This window comes from Rissa tridactyla, chromosome 21, assembly GCF_028500815.1.
Source record: "Rissa tridactyla isolate bRisTri1 chromosome 21, bRisTri1.patW.cur.20221130, whole genome shotgun sequence".
In the NCBI taxonomy this organism is placed as follows: Eukaryota; Metazoa; Chordata; class Aves; order Charadriiformes; family Laridae; genus Rissa; species Rissa tridactyla.
Genome location: NC_071486.1, coordinates 4,734,867 through 4,750,116, shown reverse-complemented (window position 1 = coordinate 4,750,116; position 15,250 = coordinate 4,734,867).

Here is a 15,250-nt window from a genome sequence, read left to right as displayed (position 1 = left end):
GCAGTCCTCCCTGGCCTGCCGCAGCCCGGCAGCACGGCTGGACCCGCAGCCCCGTGCCCACATCTAACGTGTCGCCTGGTCCAGATGCTCCTGCTCCTCCTCCGGCTCGTGCAGACAACCCAGCCGAGCAGGTCATTAGGCCCATCAGTTAATGAGCTGCCCAACACACCTCCCAGAGCGCTCCCCTCCCACGGGACTTCTGCTGCCCTTTTGGGGGGCGGGTGCATGGGGCGCATCCTCATCCTTATCCCATCGCAGGCGCCCGCTGCTCTCACCCAGACTGATACAGCCAAAATTAATGGTTAGGCTAATCCCGGTCGGAATTTGGATTTATGGGGCTGCTGAGAGAACTACACACAGCCCAGAGAGCACAGAGGGTCCTCGTCCCCTGCAAGGGACCTCCCGGCTCCCCACGGGAGAGCAGCCCATCGCCCCGTGTCCCGGCGCAGAGTGAGGTAATGCCGGGCTCGTGTCGGGTCGGTCCCTGCCATGGGAGGAGGATCTGGCTCGCTCCGCGGGTCCAAAGCCTGGCTAAATCCCCGCTGAATCACCCCCTGTTACACTGACAGCTCGGGATTTATGAGAGCTCAAGCGGATGGATAGCAATGAGCAGGGGAAAAAAAGGTCCCAAATCTGACTTGTCTCTCCTTCACCAAGCCCCAGAGGACTCGGGATGTGTGTTTGGGGATTTAATCCTGTCTGAACCCTTCTATTTTGAGACGGAGGTGGAGGGAGAGCTTAAGGCAGCTGAAGTGCATGTCGATAGCTGCATCCAAGCACAGCTCCTGCCCCGGCAGCTCCTGGAAGTGGAAAAATGCCGTTTCCCAAAAGCCCACGGAAGAGCAGAGGCAGGCTGGCGGCTCGGAGACACGGAGAGATGCAGGGAATAGCCAGGGAAACACGCTTCCCTCCTCACTCTGCTAATTGCACCCATTAGGGAAGGAATGCTGCCTCCGATTTTGAGCTATACCAGCTATTTTTAATTTCCCTGCTTGCTGAAAGCACCCACCGGCGCGCTCGGGTGGTGGTGGCTTGGTTTTTTTTACTGGAAACGGGTCTTTCTCCTCCCAGGTCAGAGGCTCTTTTGTGTCTGCCTGGCTGGGAGACGGGGCCGGAGACAAAGCCGAAAAGGAGAAAGCGGGAGAGAGACGAATGAGAGAGATGGGGAGAACCGGCATCCCTGCCCCGGGCGGGGGGCAGGCAGGGGGCCGTGGGTACCGGGGCATCCGCGGGTGGGCTGTGCGGGGAAGGGGGAGCTGTCGGGGGAGCGGAGCGGTGGGGATGCAGCCGTGTGCGAGGGCTCCGCGACCCAATGGGGAGAGCGCGAGAGACGGGAGATAATTTATGCACTAACCTCAGATTGGGGTTGCGGGCGGCCGTCCCCAGCCGGCGTGGGAGGGAGGCCTCTCCCCATCGCCCCTTCCACCCGCCTCCGCCCGCCCCGCAACCACACACGCAGCCACACAATCCCCTTCACAATTCGGAAGGCACCTATTCTGCGCCGCTCTGGCGTTGCTGGGCTTTTGTTCCTTCTCTTCCCTGCCGGCGAAGCTCTTCTTCCACTCCGCACGGCGGTGCGCAGCGCTCGGCGGCGTGTGAAGTTGCTTTTTCGCAATCGCCAGCAAAAGAATCGCGGTCCCGCGGAAGTCCCGCGATTGAGGCGGCGGGGAGGAGAGAGGAGGGGGGAAAAAAAAAAAAAAGAAAAAAAAAAAAAGGAGCAAAAAAAAAAAAAAGTAAGACGGCATTTTTCTCTTTCTTTCTTTGTTTGAAGTCTTGCCTGGAGCAGTTGTGTGTGTGAGAATAGCGGTGGGTGCTGCGCGCTCGGGGAACGATGGGCGTTTGTAAGGAGCACACGAAACCGCACACAGGCACCTGCATCCCCCACCTCCCCTGTGCGCGCGTTACCCGCACACATCCCCCCGGGACTTAAACTCTGCGGGCAGCACCCGCGTATTTCTTTCCCAAAGAAATTCAAGTCCTTCATCTGTTTATTGTGCATGTTGAGAATGTGTTTATGTATGTCTATGCGAATATATATGTATTTACATCTGTTCGCACTGTGTTGCAGTGTGGCATTTGCTTGCAGTAGTTATATTCTTGTTAATATGTATGTGATTAGCTGGGAAAAAAATGAATTCTCTTTGTTCAGGTGAGAATAACCACCAAACAGTCAAAATTCATCAATATATGGATGTTTGTGAAGATGTGTGTGTGTATATATATATTCCCGTGTATTCACATTACGCAGGTTGACACAAAATTACATGCCACGCATGTTAACGTACTTATCAGCTAAATTGCACGTCAGCTCTTTAACTGTTGGATTTCAGTACGAGGTGTGCACTTGCGTGGGTGTTCCTGTGTGCGAATATAAGTTTATGTACATATATGATAAGTTTTCTGTCTTGCTTAGGTACCAGACGTGAAGGGGGGGGGTTTGTGTGGGACTGGGTATGTCTGTGTGTGTGCAAACACTTTTGCACTGTTTGTAACGTGTTGTATAAAATCCGTGCACGAGCCCCCGATTGCGGGCAAAGAGAAACTCTGCCTGGTGCAGAAGAGTATTTTTCTTTCCGAGCGTGAACTGAAGGGCGAAGAGCAGATTTGTTTGCGCTTGTGCTTTGCTGAATGTCATTGAATCCTGCACGAAAACGGCGCGGGGTGCCGGTGCGGTGGGAAGAGCTGGGTGTGCTGGTGGAACCGCAGTTGAGCAATCCTTCCTCCGGCTGCAAACTTGCAGCTCCACCAGCAGCGCTGGCACTCGGCACAGCGGGGAGGGAGGCTCTCCGGGTGCTCTCCGATGAGGTAATCCCCAGGAAAGATAAGGGAAGCGGTGCGTGTATTAACCTGCATGGTGATGTCAGTGAGGGGAAAGGAAATTAATTACTTTGAGATAGGAATTGTCTTGATTTCGGTGTCGTTTGATTCCTGCCGTTATTTCGAACATGCTGGGGTACAGAAACCAAAGGGACTCTGGTGATGGGGGCTGGTGGGGGCTGGGGAGACCAAACAGTTCCCAATGGCTTGTGCAGGGATTTGGGTACCGGCGTACACAGCTTCTGTGTGTCTGTGTGTGTAGTGCCTGGGTGCACTCGCCTGTCTGGACTGCGATAGCCCATTAAGGAGAATAATAATTTTTCTCTGCTGGAAGCCTCAGCGATGGCGAGGAGAGGGGAGGGTGGCAGAGCCCCCCGAGAACCCCTCCGAGGAGCGGGCTGGGGCTGCCCGGAGGCATCCGAGGGATGTCCCCTCCTGGTTTCTGCAGACGTCTGTGTGTCCCCAGGGAGCGGTGACAGCCCTTCAGGAGCAGGGCAGGGTGGGACCGGGGCTGGGACGGCTCCGGGCAGAGAGAACAGGCTCGGGCACAGGCTTGGGGCACCTTCACACTGCGCTTGTGGGTCTCCCCGTGGGGTTTGCCTTCCCCTCAGGTGTGGTTGTCCCTTGGGAGGGAGCGGTGGGACCCTGGTGCCCTTTCCAGCAGGGTGAGCAACGGAGGAAAGCTCTCCAAAGTGGAAAAGAGACACTTTCTCCACCAGAATTTCTCCTCATGCTAATAGGTGTCACATTATGTCACGAGACCCCGGTAACTTGTCAGCAGAACATGACAAATCTCTGGTAACAGTGAACAACAGGGCCAGCAGCAGACGAAACACAAATATCTCACGTCTGCATCACCTTGGACCCATCACGGAGGATGCATCCATCCACGATGCTCCCCAAACCCCGCCACTCAAGCCGTCCAAACCTGCCCCTAGGCATGGCCGCCACCGCTTCCTCTCCAGGGGCTAATCCATGTGCTGTCTCCTGTTCCAGCCCCACATTCCCCACTCGCGGGGCGCACTGCCCTGCCACGCCGCCTGTTGCACCGAGCTGCTGACGATGGCAGAGAAGAGCCCACGGGCCGGGGTCAGCCCCAGCTCGGCTTTTGGGAGATCTTCCATGGGCTGCCAGCTCAGCGCCACCATGGCAGAGACCCTGCAGAGCCCAAAGCAAGAGGAAGCTTGAGCTCTTGGTGCCTGGGTATAGTTCACCAAACCCCGGGAGGGCGTGAATAGCTGCGTGAGGCTCAACCACCCCTCTGCCTTGCACGCACACAGGCGCACAACGGCAGCTCCCACGTGGGTAGACCATCAACCCATCCCAATTCCACCCCAGTCACCCCAGCTGTGGCTAATCCTCTCTAGCCGGCAATGAGGAGCATCTGTGGGGGCAGGTGGGGAGGACCACCCCCACAGCTCTACCAGCATCCCTGCCTTCATCTGCCACCGCTCCTTGTCCCACTGGCCTCACCTGTGCATCCAGAGGGGAATCCCCAGTGGGGAGCACAGTGGTGTCCTGCATTGCAGCCAGACAGGGCTGCAGAGGACAGACCAGATGGGAATGTCTGCCAGGAATCCTCCGTTGCATGCACAGGTTAAGTCAGGGGGGTTGGGGGAGGTCAGTTCAGTGTGGGGCAGTGGGGTTGGTGAAGGAGGTTGCGATTTCTCTTGGTCGTGCCTGTGCAAATCCCCCCTGCTGGTGAGGAAGAGGGGCCTCAGCGGATATGGGTGGTTAAACCTTCTTCAAACGTGGTGCAAAGCTGTAGTGTGAACTCCAGCTAGGCGCTGGCGGCTGTCTCTGCTCCTGTCCCAGCAGGGAACCGGGTCTGTGGCTTTATGGAACTGTTTGAGCTTGTGTGTGTGATGGTGCAGCCACATGCAAAGGGCGTTTGGGGTCTGGTCTGCAAGGGGAGGGGAAGGGCACCTTAGCGGGTCTGCTTCCCCCAGCACCGCCTGTCAGCAGTGAATTTAGCCCTCATTTATGATGGTGGGAGACGGGTTGTGCTCTTTTCTTCCCAAGCTTGTGGGCAGGGCGATGTCCCTGAAGTCACTGGAGTCACCTGAGGTGGGTTTGAGCCCAGGGAAGTGGCTCCCCAGGGGAGTTGAAGGGGCCACGCTGGTGCGGAGCTGATGGTTATCCTGCCTTCGCTTTCCACCTCTGGACAAAGTGCCCCTGCACCCCCACAGGGCTCTTCCTCACCTTCTCCCTTGAATTCCTCCATCTCTTTGTTCCCTCTGCTCTAGTAGCTCCTGATCACTGAACCGTCCCTGTCAGCCGGGTGCTTTCCCTCTCCCTCCTTTACCAAGTCCAAGTTGCCGCAGACCCGAGGGGAGCAGCGCTCGCCCCACAGCGAGGGACCAGCCCCTGCCCCGCGCGGGATGCTCGGGCTGCAGCCCCCGCCTTGGGGACACCATCCCTCACCAGCCCTGCGCGCTGCTCGGGCAAACCGAGACAAATCCCCCCCCCTCGGCTGTTGCGGCGTCTCCTGCCTCGCAGCCCAGACTTAATTACAGCTGGGGCTGCGGGAGCTGAAATATCTGTGACCAAGAATGTGCTAAAAGGCCCGGGAGGATCTTGTTAGTGAGTGACTTACCTGGATTCCCGAGTTGCGTTTGCCCTCTCTTAATGGGCTGTGTGGCGAATTGATGGCTGGTTTGCAGGAACAGATCTGGGTCATTATCTCGCCGCTTCCCTCGCTGCCTCTCTCATCCCTCCGCCTTGAAAAAAAGCCGGAGGAGACAGCAGCGCTCCGAGGGGTGCAGTGGGACTGAGCTTTGGGGTTCCGCAGGCTCGTATGGGCTGTGACCTGGGACACACAAGTCTTGGAGTCCCATGGCCAGACGTGCCCCGCCAAGGGCAGCTCGGCCTCTGCTGAGGACGGATTTATCGGTTTGCGGAGCACAAGAAGCTCCGAGGGGTCAAGCCAAAAGGAATTTAATCTAACTTTTTTCAGCAAGCCGAGGGGGGGAAAAAAAAAATCATCTAGGGTTGGAGAACATTTTGTTTCACCCAGAGAAAAACCTTTCATTCCATTTCCAGTCACCTAAAAACCACGTACTTTTGGTAAGAAGGAAGGAGCGCTGAAGTGGCACGCTGTTCCAAATGGCAAAGTGGGAAGGAACAGCTGTGACTTCTCAGAGCTGGTTTTGTACCCAAAGCCGACTGGTACAAACTAACTGGATTTGCAGAATATTCCTCCTGGCTCAAACTTGCCTGTGCCAGCAAGAATATTTCTGTTCTCCAAAGCAACCTCAGGCACCCATGGAAAAGCCAGTCAGTCCCGCAGGAGCCTGCTTCTGGGATGAGCTGTGCCAGGACAGCCGGAGCCCAGCTCCGTCTCCCTCGGCATCTCGCCATCCCCGTTTTCCTATACACTTCCCTGAGTTAGGGAAAGCCAGGCCCTGGAGCACTGGTACCCGCTGGAAGGGGAAAACCCATCTCGTGGGCTGCCGGGTGTCGGGGGGAGGCTGCACCAGCCGTGTCTGCTGTTCTGGAGAGGGGTGGCCTGAGCATCCCTGGGGGCATAAATCAAAGCGCGAAAGTAGCCAAAAATGAAACTATTTCTTTTCTCTCCTTAAAACAGATCAGACCAGTTTTACGCTGTGTTCTGTGTTTTGGAAGAAGCGCACGATTGTGTGCGCACCTGCAAAATTAGGACTATTTTGGCCCTTCCTGAGCCTGTGGATTTTTTCCGTGGCTGCCAGCGCGTCCCGAGCAGGGAGCCTGGGCTCCGTCTGGTCTCTCCTTAACGCGCTGCTGCAGCGCTGGCGGCAGCCGCTGCGCACAGGCTGGGATGCTGCGATGGCTGCTGGTGCTGCAAACGCGGGTTTGTGGAACACGTCTCTGGATGGTGCTGTCGACGGTGTGGTCTCACCCTGGGCCGCCTGCGGTGGGGAGCGATGGGGAGGCAGAGCTGCCTTCCTTTCCTGAGCTCACCATTAAGGATGCGCTGCCTGATCCGGGGTGTCGCTCGGCTTACCTGGCCTCCCTTTTCATTGCCTGCAGGAGCTGGGGGACTTATATAGCCTTCTGGAAAGATTCGGGTTGTATCTGTTTTGTGAAAGCAGCTATCAATACAAAATCAGGTGACGAGAAAGGCTGATTAAAATCCATAAATAACCCCCGTATTACCCTATCCATGGGACGTACAAGTGACAGACAGCGTGCGCCTTTAGCTGTACAGAGCATCGATACAACAAATGCTTTTGTGCCTCCTCTTCCCCGAGTAGATGTTTCTATAAAGCAAAAAAAAGTCCAACCATAACGACTTGGAGGACAAGGTAATGCACGCTGAAGGCTGGGAAATGACATTGTTACAATGACAAATATTCTCCGAATACCCAATTCATGATCCTGGGCGCCTTATAAATGTGATTAGTAGATCTAATCTTGCTGTGCTGGAGCCAGTTGTCAAGACAGCTTGAAAATGGATCGTTGTCCAACTCTGACTTCAACTGCTCCCCAAGTTCTAATAGTTAATGCTTAAAAACTAAACAAGAGTTGGGTCCCGCACGCCCTGCCCTGGGGCACGAGCCAGCCTGTGGCTGGGCAGAGAGGGACTGGGGCGGGGGGAACTGCAGATGACCCCCTAAAAAAAGGCTGATTGCGCCTTCTTGGGCTGCAACTAGTGCGGATCTCTGTGGGAAACAAAATTCTTTAGGTGTACCCAGCTTGGCTGGTCTCTGGTCTGGACTATCTACCCGTCCATCTGTCCATCCATCCTTTGTGTTTCAGTTGTGGGGTGTGTATTATTTCCCTCCACCTTGCAGCGGGGACGGAGGCAGCCCCAGGGACGCTCTGTGCATGTCTGAGCTCTCCCCGCACCTGAGACACGGGCAGGGAGCTGGGGAAGGAGGGGATGAGCCCTGGGAGAAGGGGAAGCAGCGCTGAGAGCCCTCGGCACCAGGGAGGCTTCTCCATGTGCTGTAGTTTTGGGCACTCTTACTTTGGGGACTGTCATTCAGGCACCGCAGGGACCTGCCTGCTCCAAAGGTGATGCCGGCGCGTGCCTCTCTGGGTGCCGGTGGGAGCTGCCGAGCGCAGGGTTTTCTGCGAACCAGCTGGAAAGGCAGGAGAATGAGATTTCCAAAAGCACTCGAGTGCTTTTGGGTAGCTGGGATGATTTCCAGCCAGGTTGTCACAGCATCCCAGTGCCCTCCTGGGACTGGCAAAACCAGAGGAAGCCCCGAGTGCCTCTGGCTCCTGAGGGAGCGCGGCAGGTACCTTGCTGATGGCAGCAAAGTACTTTTTAATGCACCGCTCCAAGCGCTGTGAGTCTCTAAGGTGCGTTTGGTGCCTTTACCCTGGATTTTCTGGGGGATCCCAGTGGGGACAAGGTTTCAGAGCAAGTTGGTGCTGCTCAAGCTGTTGCCCTTTTGGGGCAGCCTGGCTGGGGCTAAGGCTGTGGGGACGGGGTGAGAGAGTCCCCAAGCTGCCGCCCGCCTTCCCCAACCTGCCCAAACAGCCCCCACCTCCGGCAAACCCGCGCCTGGGACCAACAGCACGGGGGAGGCTTTGAGCGTATCCAAGATACAGCGGATTTGGGCACCCGGTCAAATGTTCTCATTGTCTGACCCTTGTCCAGACGCCAGTAAAACCCTTTGGGAAATTCCCCCTCCACCCAGCGCACCGGCTTTAATTACAGAAGAGGAATGCGAGGCGCAGAGCCCTGCTCCTCCCGCCTCTACACTCGGCTGAGCACTGGGCGCCCGCACGTATCCCCCAAAGTTTGGGGTCTGGGAGGGTGGCGGGGTTGGGGGGACAGAGTGGAGGGACCGAGGGGCGATGGGGAAGGACAGCAGCGGAGGCGGGCGCTGGGTGCCTCTGCCCGGCGCTTCCCAAACCCGGGGTGACGAGCGGGGACTTGTCCCCCCCGTCCCACTCTGGCAGCAGTACCCGAGCAGCAGGACATGAGTAATATACATCCCACTGGGGGAGTTAGATCAAAGGCAGTGAAGTAGATACAAGAGGTTTCTGCTTCACAGACCAGAGAGGCTGCAGTTCAATAGCGCCTTTGTTACCGGCTCTCTGGAGCCGGGGATGGAGAAATACCTGACCCCCGCTCCCTCCCTCCGCTCCAGCCCCTCGGTGCACAACCATTTCAAGTATGCGACCGCGCAGCAAGGCTTCGGCGGGGATGCGGCGACGGCAGCAGGAGCAGCCACCAAGGGAGGGGTCGGGGCTTCAAAAATAAGACCCCCTCCCCAGTAGCCAACTGGGGCTCGGAGGCGGTGGGGGCAGCGCTGGGCCAAGCATCCCTGCGACACCTGGGTTTTTTTGCTGGCGGGGGCCAGGGTGGTGCGGGGAGGAGGGGACAGTCCAGGTGATGGCGTGGTGGCTGCCGTCCCAAGGCCCATTGCCGGCTGGCATGGTGCCCTTCCCGCGGAGAGGACGCCGCACTGCCAAAGGTGAGGTCAGACGCGCTCGGCTGGCAGCTCCGGGCTGTCCTCGGGTCCCTGCGGCGCGGTGTGGGGCTGGTGGCTCTCGGACGGGCACGTGCCCTCGTGCTCCCATGCTGGGGAGAGCAGCCTGGCACCGGAGCTGCCCTGCGGCGGGTGCAGCCTCCTTGGGAAGGTCTCAGGTGCCAAAGCAGAGCCACAGGGCCATATCCCAAAGAGCCACTGAGTTCGGCTCAACAGATTTACCCTTTGAACGCGCGTTTCGCTGGGGTTGGCTCCTTAGTGCACCCCCGGGACCAGGGGGTGGGTTGGTGACGGGGCTGGGGGGCAGACACCCACGTGGGGCTCCTGGTGTGCGTGCAGCACCCACGGGCACGCACCGGGGCATCTGCCAGGGCCAAACGATGCTCCTGCAGAGCTCGGTGTGTCGGGCTGCCCGCGGGCACAGCGTCCTGCGGAGCGAAGGGGCTGGGAAGGGAGTGTGGCTGTGCCAGAAGGTGGGGCACACGGTGGCCTTTTTTCCTTGCCCTTCGTATATGGGAGTTAAAAGAGAGAAGACCTTGGGAAAACGCCAGTTCAGAGCTACCCGCATGCTTCAGAAGTTTGGTTTGTAGGTCAAAGCCATGCTCGCTGCTACTACCAACCACAGGGTGCGAAATCCTTCCTACTTCCAAACCTGGTTGCTGTATAGTTTTAGAAACATTGAATTTCCCAAGGATTCTTGCTAGGGCAACAAGAAAGGGAGTTTCCTAGACTCAATAGCAGAGCTGACCTCATCAGCTCCTGGCAATTAGCAGTCACTGTTGCTGAACGAGCGGGCGTCCTGGCAGGGGAAGAGAATAAAGGCAGAGGCCAGCGCTTTCCCAGGGAGAACCTGGGCGGTTTTGGTGCCACCGGAGGAGCCCCCCCAGGTGCGGGGAGGTGCAGAGGCTTTTGCTAAAGGATAACATCTGTCTCCGGCTCTCGGAGGAGCTGCTGGAGCGGCTCACCTTGTCCTGAGATGCCTCTTTTGTGGGTACGGAGATGGAGGCTCCCCCCGAAAAGTCGGCATGGGAAGGCAGCAGCGGGGGAAGCGGGCAGGAGGCGGGTTTGCAGCCAGACCTTTCTTTAGCCCTTTGTCTCAGCCGACAAAGGCGGGTCTGTTGGATGCACCTCTCCCCGCTCAGCATCCCCAGGTGAGCTGCCGAGGCCACGGGGTCGAGGGAAGGTTTTCCGTTCCCAGTTCTGCCGCTGGGCGACTCCGTGACTGTGGGCAAGTCCCTTGGTGGCCCGAAGGGTCAGATTTTCAAAACAGCCACAGGCGAGGGAACAGCTCTACCCCGAGGAGTGAGCTTTCCCCCCTTGCTTGCAGAAGGGATTTACTCCGTGGGCTCCCGGGCTGCGGGGAGGGAAGCGGCTGCCGAAGAGCGAGGTGGTCCTCTGCAGAAAGGGACGCTTGGTCTGCCGGCGTAAATTTGTGCTGCTCCCTTTGCAACCAGAGCGACTACCTGGTTTATAACCCAAGGTTTATCGGGTTTATTGGGCTCCTTAAAAGCAGCGCAAAAGGATGTGACGGGGAACGCCATCTTACTGTCAGAGATCAGGTGGAGCTGTGGCCGGGACAGCAGGAGAGGGCAAATAAACCACTCCATTGCCTGTGCCTTGGGCATGCTGCCATTGATTCAGGCTATGGCATGTTGTCTCTTAGGCATCACCTCTGCTGCAAGAGACTGTTGTCCCTGCAAACACAGTTCGTTACTGTTCGGAGGAGGAAAGGCAGGGTGCTGGGTCCTCCTCCCAGGGTCGGGCCACCGCGCCGGCAGGTTACTGCTGAGGGGACGGACATGGCAGGTTTGGGTCTCTCCTTCCCGACCCAGGAGTAAACCGGGAGTAACCACCCTGCGGTGCTGAGGGGTATTTTGGGTGGGAGACTCCCCTATTTTTGTAGAGTCGAGCTGGGGGGCTGTGGTCCCCGTGCAGGGATGGAGCGGGTCGTGCTCCCAGCTGGGCACGGGCAGGGAGGACAACTTAGAGGGGTTAATTCTTTTTCTCCCCCCTCCTTTCCCTTTTTCCTTTTCTCTCCCCAAAGACCGCTGGCTTATCCTGGGTAAGCCCTCTGCTGTGGTCTATGGCTTTTTATTCCTATGTGATTGCTTTTCCTAACTCATGTAGGGCGAAAAGCCATTGGCTACACAGAGGAGGGACTCCACCTTCCAGGCACCTCTGCAAACCGCACGGACTCCTGATCCCTTTTTAATCACCCATATTTATTTGGTAACAAATAACAAGTGAAAGGGGGCATTGAAGCCTTGCAGGGCCTTAGCAAGACGGATGGGGCAGGGGGTGGTGAGCAGAGGGAGAGACAAAGAGGAACGGGGATGGCGGGGGGCATGGCCTTTCAGGCGCCGGCGTCCCCATTCAGAGCTGAAAGGGCGCTCGGCGGCGCCGGGTGCTGGCGAAGGGGGCTGCGAAGGCGGCGGGAGCAGCTTTTCTTTGGCAGCGAGCTTTTCTCACACGGTTCAAAGCATCCCCACCTGCAGCCCCACAGAACAAAAGCATCAGGCGGGGAACCAAGGACATTTCCAAGGGCTGCGGCCATTGCCTTGACCCGGCACCGAAGCAGCTGCAGGTGATGGCAGGAGCCCTTTCTGCTGCTGTCGGCTCTCCCAAGCAGGGGCTTGCAGGGTGTTGAGAAAAGCCCAAGGGCCCTCAGCTCCATCTCCCCACCACGCCATGCCCCTTCCAGGAGTGCTGTGGACCCAGCAGGTTGTGCAGGACCTGGAGCAACCCAGGTTGTGCCAGGCAGGACCCGTCCCTGCAGCGCCCATGAGTCCTGGTGCCACTGGGACATTGGAGGGGAGGCGGCGGTGGGGAGCACGTGAGAAGGACAGGTTTAATTGTACAGAGGGACTTGGCAAATTGGCACTTTTTAAATGAGCAAAGGCAATGTCTGTGAGCATGGCAGCCTGGCAGAGCTGGGCTGGATGGGGTGAGAGACGAGGGCTCTGCTGCACACCCCATCACTGCAGACCCCACCACCACAGACCCCACCATCACAGACCCCATCACCGCAGAGCCCACCACCACAGATCCCATCACCGCAGAGCCCACCACCACAGATCCCATCACCGCAGACCCCACCATTGTAGACCCCACCACCACAGACCCCCATCACCACAGATCCCACCACCGCAGACCCCACCATTGTAGACCCCACCACCTCCGTCGGCACCCGAACAATGTCAGGGGATTACAAACCACCCTCCCCAAGCAGGAAACGAGCAATTTCTCTGTTCTTTTTTTTTCTCACTTCCTGAGCTTTGAGTCATTAGGTGTCAGGCTTTCAAGTTTATTTCACCAGCCTGGAATGCATCTTTAAAAATAATAGTCATTGAAAAAAAAAAAGAGAAAGCTGAGATTCAGCTGTAATCCCATGACTCAAGGAGGTGTGGAGGAAGAAAATCATGAAATCCTGTGAGTTCCAACAATGAAAGCATGAGAGCTGGCAAGGCTGTGGCACATAAATCATCAAAACTAAACACCATCAGTCAAAATGAGAGGAATTAAGCCAATCTCACCAGGCTGTTTTAATTATTTTTTAATGAGGATTTGCTCATTCAGAAAATTCACCCATGACAATGGTCGCCCCGAGCCATTCACACTGAGCAGGGCCCGTCCCTGTGGCGGACACGCATGGCCTGGCCCCGCTGCTCCCACCCCGGGGATGGGGAGCTCGGATCCAGGGTGCCATGAACCGCCGAACAGGGGAGAGCAGGGCAAATTAACCAAAAATACACGAGGGGGGCCATTTTTTTGCCATTCGCTTTGTTGCAACCCACGGTGTTGTGTCGGGGGAGCAATGAGCAAAATCCTCTCTGGATGGTTGCGGTGGGTTAGTGGATGCTGTGCCGCGGCAGCTCCCCGAGGTGGGCACGGCCCCGAGCCCCCCGGCAAAGCCCCCGGCATCACTGCAAGCACCGGGGGGGAAAACTATGGGGGAGCAGGGATGCTGGTGCTGGGGATGACCCCATCCCTGAGAGGCAACTGCCCCTTGGCGAGAGACCACGGAGGGATGCAAACACCCGCGCTGGAGCGGCAGCAGCCCCCATTAATATTTCGGTGGCCGTTGGGCAAAGCGGCTCAGAGCAGGATTATTGGCAGCCTGTCTGCGCTGTGCCAGCGAGATACTCCACCCCTGAGACTTGCTCTCACTACCCTTTACGCTATTGATTTTTCTTTTAGCAAGGCAGGCATTAAGCAGGGAAGAAACGGAGGCAGCACGACCAACTGTGTTTCTGCGGTGCTGTGTCCAGGAGCAGCTGGGACGGGAGGAAACCGAGTGGGCGCCTCGGTTGGGGTGGCTAGTGGTCAGGAGCCAGGGCTGGTGACTTTCTGCCATATCTCTTTCTTTCTTGCCCTTGTTTGTCCAGCTCCACGTACCCCCTGGCAATGCGCAAGGGCTTTAGCAGTGAGATTTGACCGGTGGCTTTCAGTCTGTTTGCTCCTCGGGGCCTGCGGGCGGTGGCGGGGGGAGACGCGCACGGGACAAGTGTTTCACTGAGAGCCCTGCTGTGCAGAAGGCATTGGCAGGGACCCCTGGAAAAGATCCATCGCGGAGAGGAGATGCTGCCAGCACCAGGTGAGCTCTCAGCCTGTCTGGCATCCAGCTCCCAGCAGCAGCTCCTGTCACCTTTCAATTAGCGCAGCCTCTGCCCGCAGCCCCGATTACTGCCCACCGCCGGGGCCGGGCAAAGCAAAAACCCTCGGCTGCTGTGCTTATAAAACATTCACAGCATTAAACAAAACAGTAGATGAGGTTGGCGTTTTCAAAGCATCTTAGAGAACTCGGGCACGCACCTATTTTTAAAAAGGCAGTGACTGAAATCCCATCCCTGGTCCAGACAACGGAGTGCGAAGGAGAGCCGCTGCAAAGGCACCCCTGGGGAGCTCCGTCTCCAAAAGCACCGGGAAAAGGAAGATGCTGGAGCAGTCAGACCCCTCCAGCACTCCCTGGTCCTTCCCGGGAGCGAATGTGCAGAGCAGGACAAGCCACTAATTACAGATAATAACTGCCATTTATGAATGAGGCATCCACCGTCCCAGGCTTCCTCTGGGAGCTGGGTGTGGAGTTCCCGTATCCCCAGGCTGCCGGAGGGTGAGGCACAGGCTTGTCCCGCGCTGCCCTGCAGGGAGGGGAAATGGCAGCCGCATGCCCCGACACAGCCCCCATGGAGCCGTGTCGACCCCTGGACATCCCTGGTGGCAGCAGCCGTCATTTTGGCTTACAGGGATGTTAGGGAGACCCGGCTCGGGCACGGGGCACCAGCTCCCGAATACCACCGGGGCGAGCGGGGATTCCATCCCACATCCCAGCGCTCGGGCTGGGGTCGCGGCCCGCTGCTGCCCGCGCAGGGCTCGGCGTGGGGTTTGCCCCCGTGCAGCGATGATGGTACATGGGAAGAGCTTCCTGCCGGGTCCTCAGCCCCACGGATGCTGGTCCCAGGAGGGAACTCGGGGAGAGAGTGCCAATTATTAATATTTTAATTACAGCCAGATGACAATGAACTGAAAAGTTGGGGTTTTTAATCAAAGCTGTGACAGGACCCAGCCCTGACGGGACACAGTGGGATGCTCGGCGCCTTGCTGGTGGCCCCTGGGAGGGTTGGTGCAGGCACGGGGCTGTGGGAATGGCATCTCCTATGGAGGGGACGATGCTCAGCGGGAGCCCGGGGAGGTTTTAAAGCTCAGCCCTCACGCAGGATGCCCACAGCGGGACCGGGGCATTAAAAAATCGCACTGCAGCCCACATCTCCACCAGGCAGACCTGAAGGGCTTCCCCGGGGTTTGATCCGTGCCTGGCTACGTGATACTATCCGTGGGTATTTACCAGCCCTTCCCATCAGAGAGTTCAGTTCCTCGAGTGCTGATCCCCCACGAAATCCAGGTCACTTGGCTGCGGCAGCACTTTTGAGAAAACCTGACCCCGGTTAGCCGGCCGAGAGCTGGAGGAGGTCTGCACGGACAATTCACCACCAAGACATAAAGAGACAAAT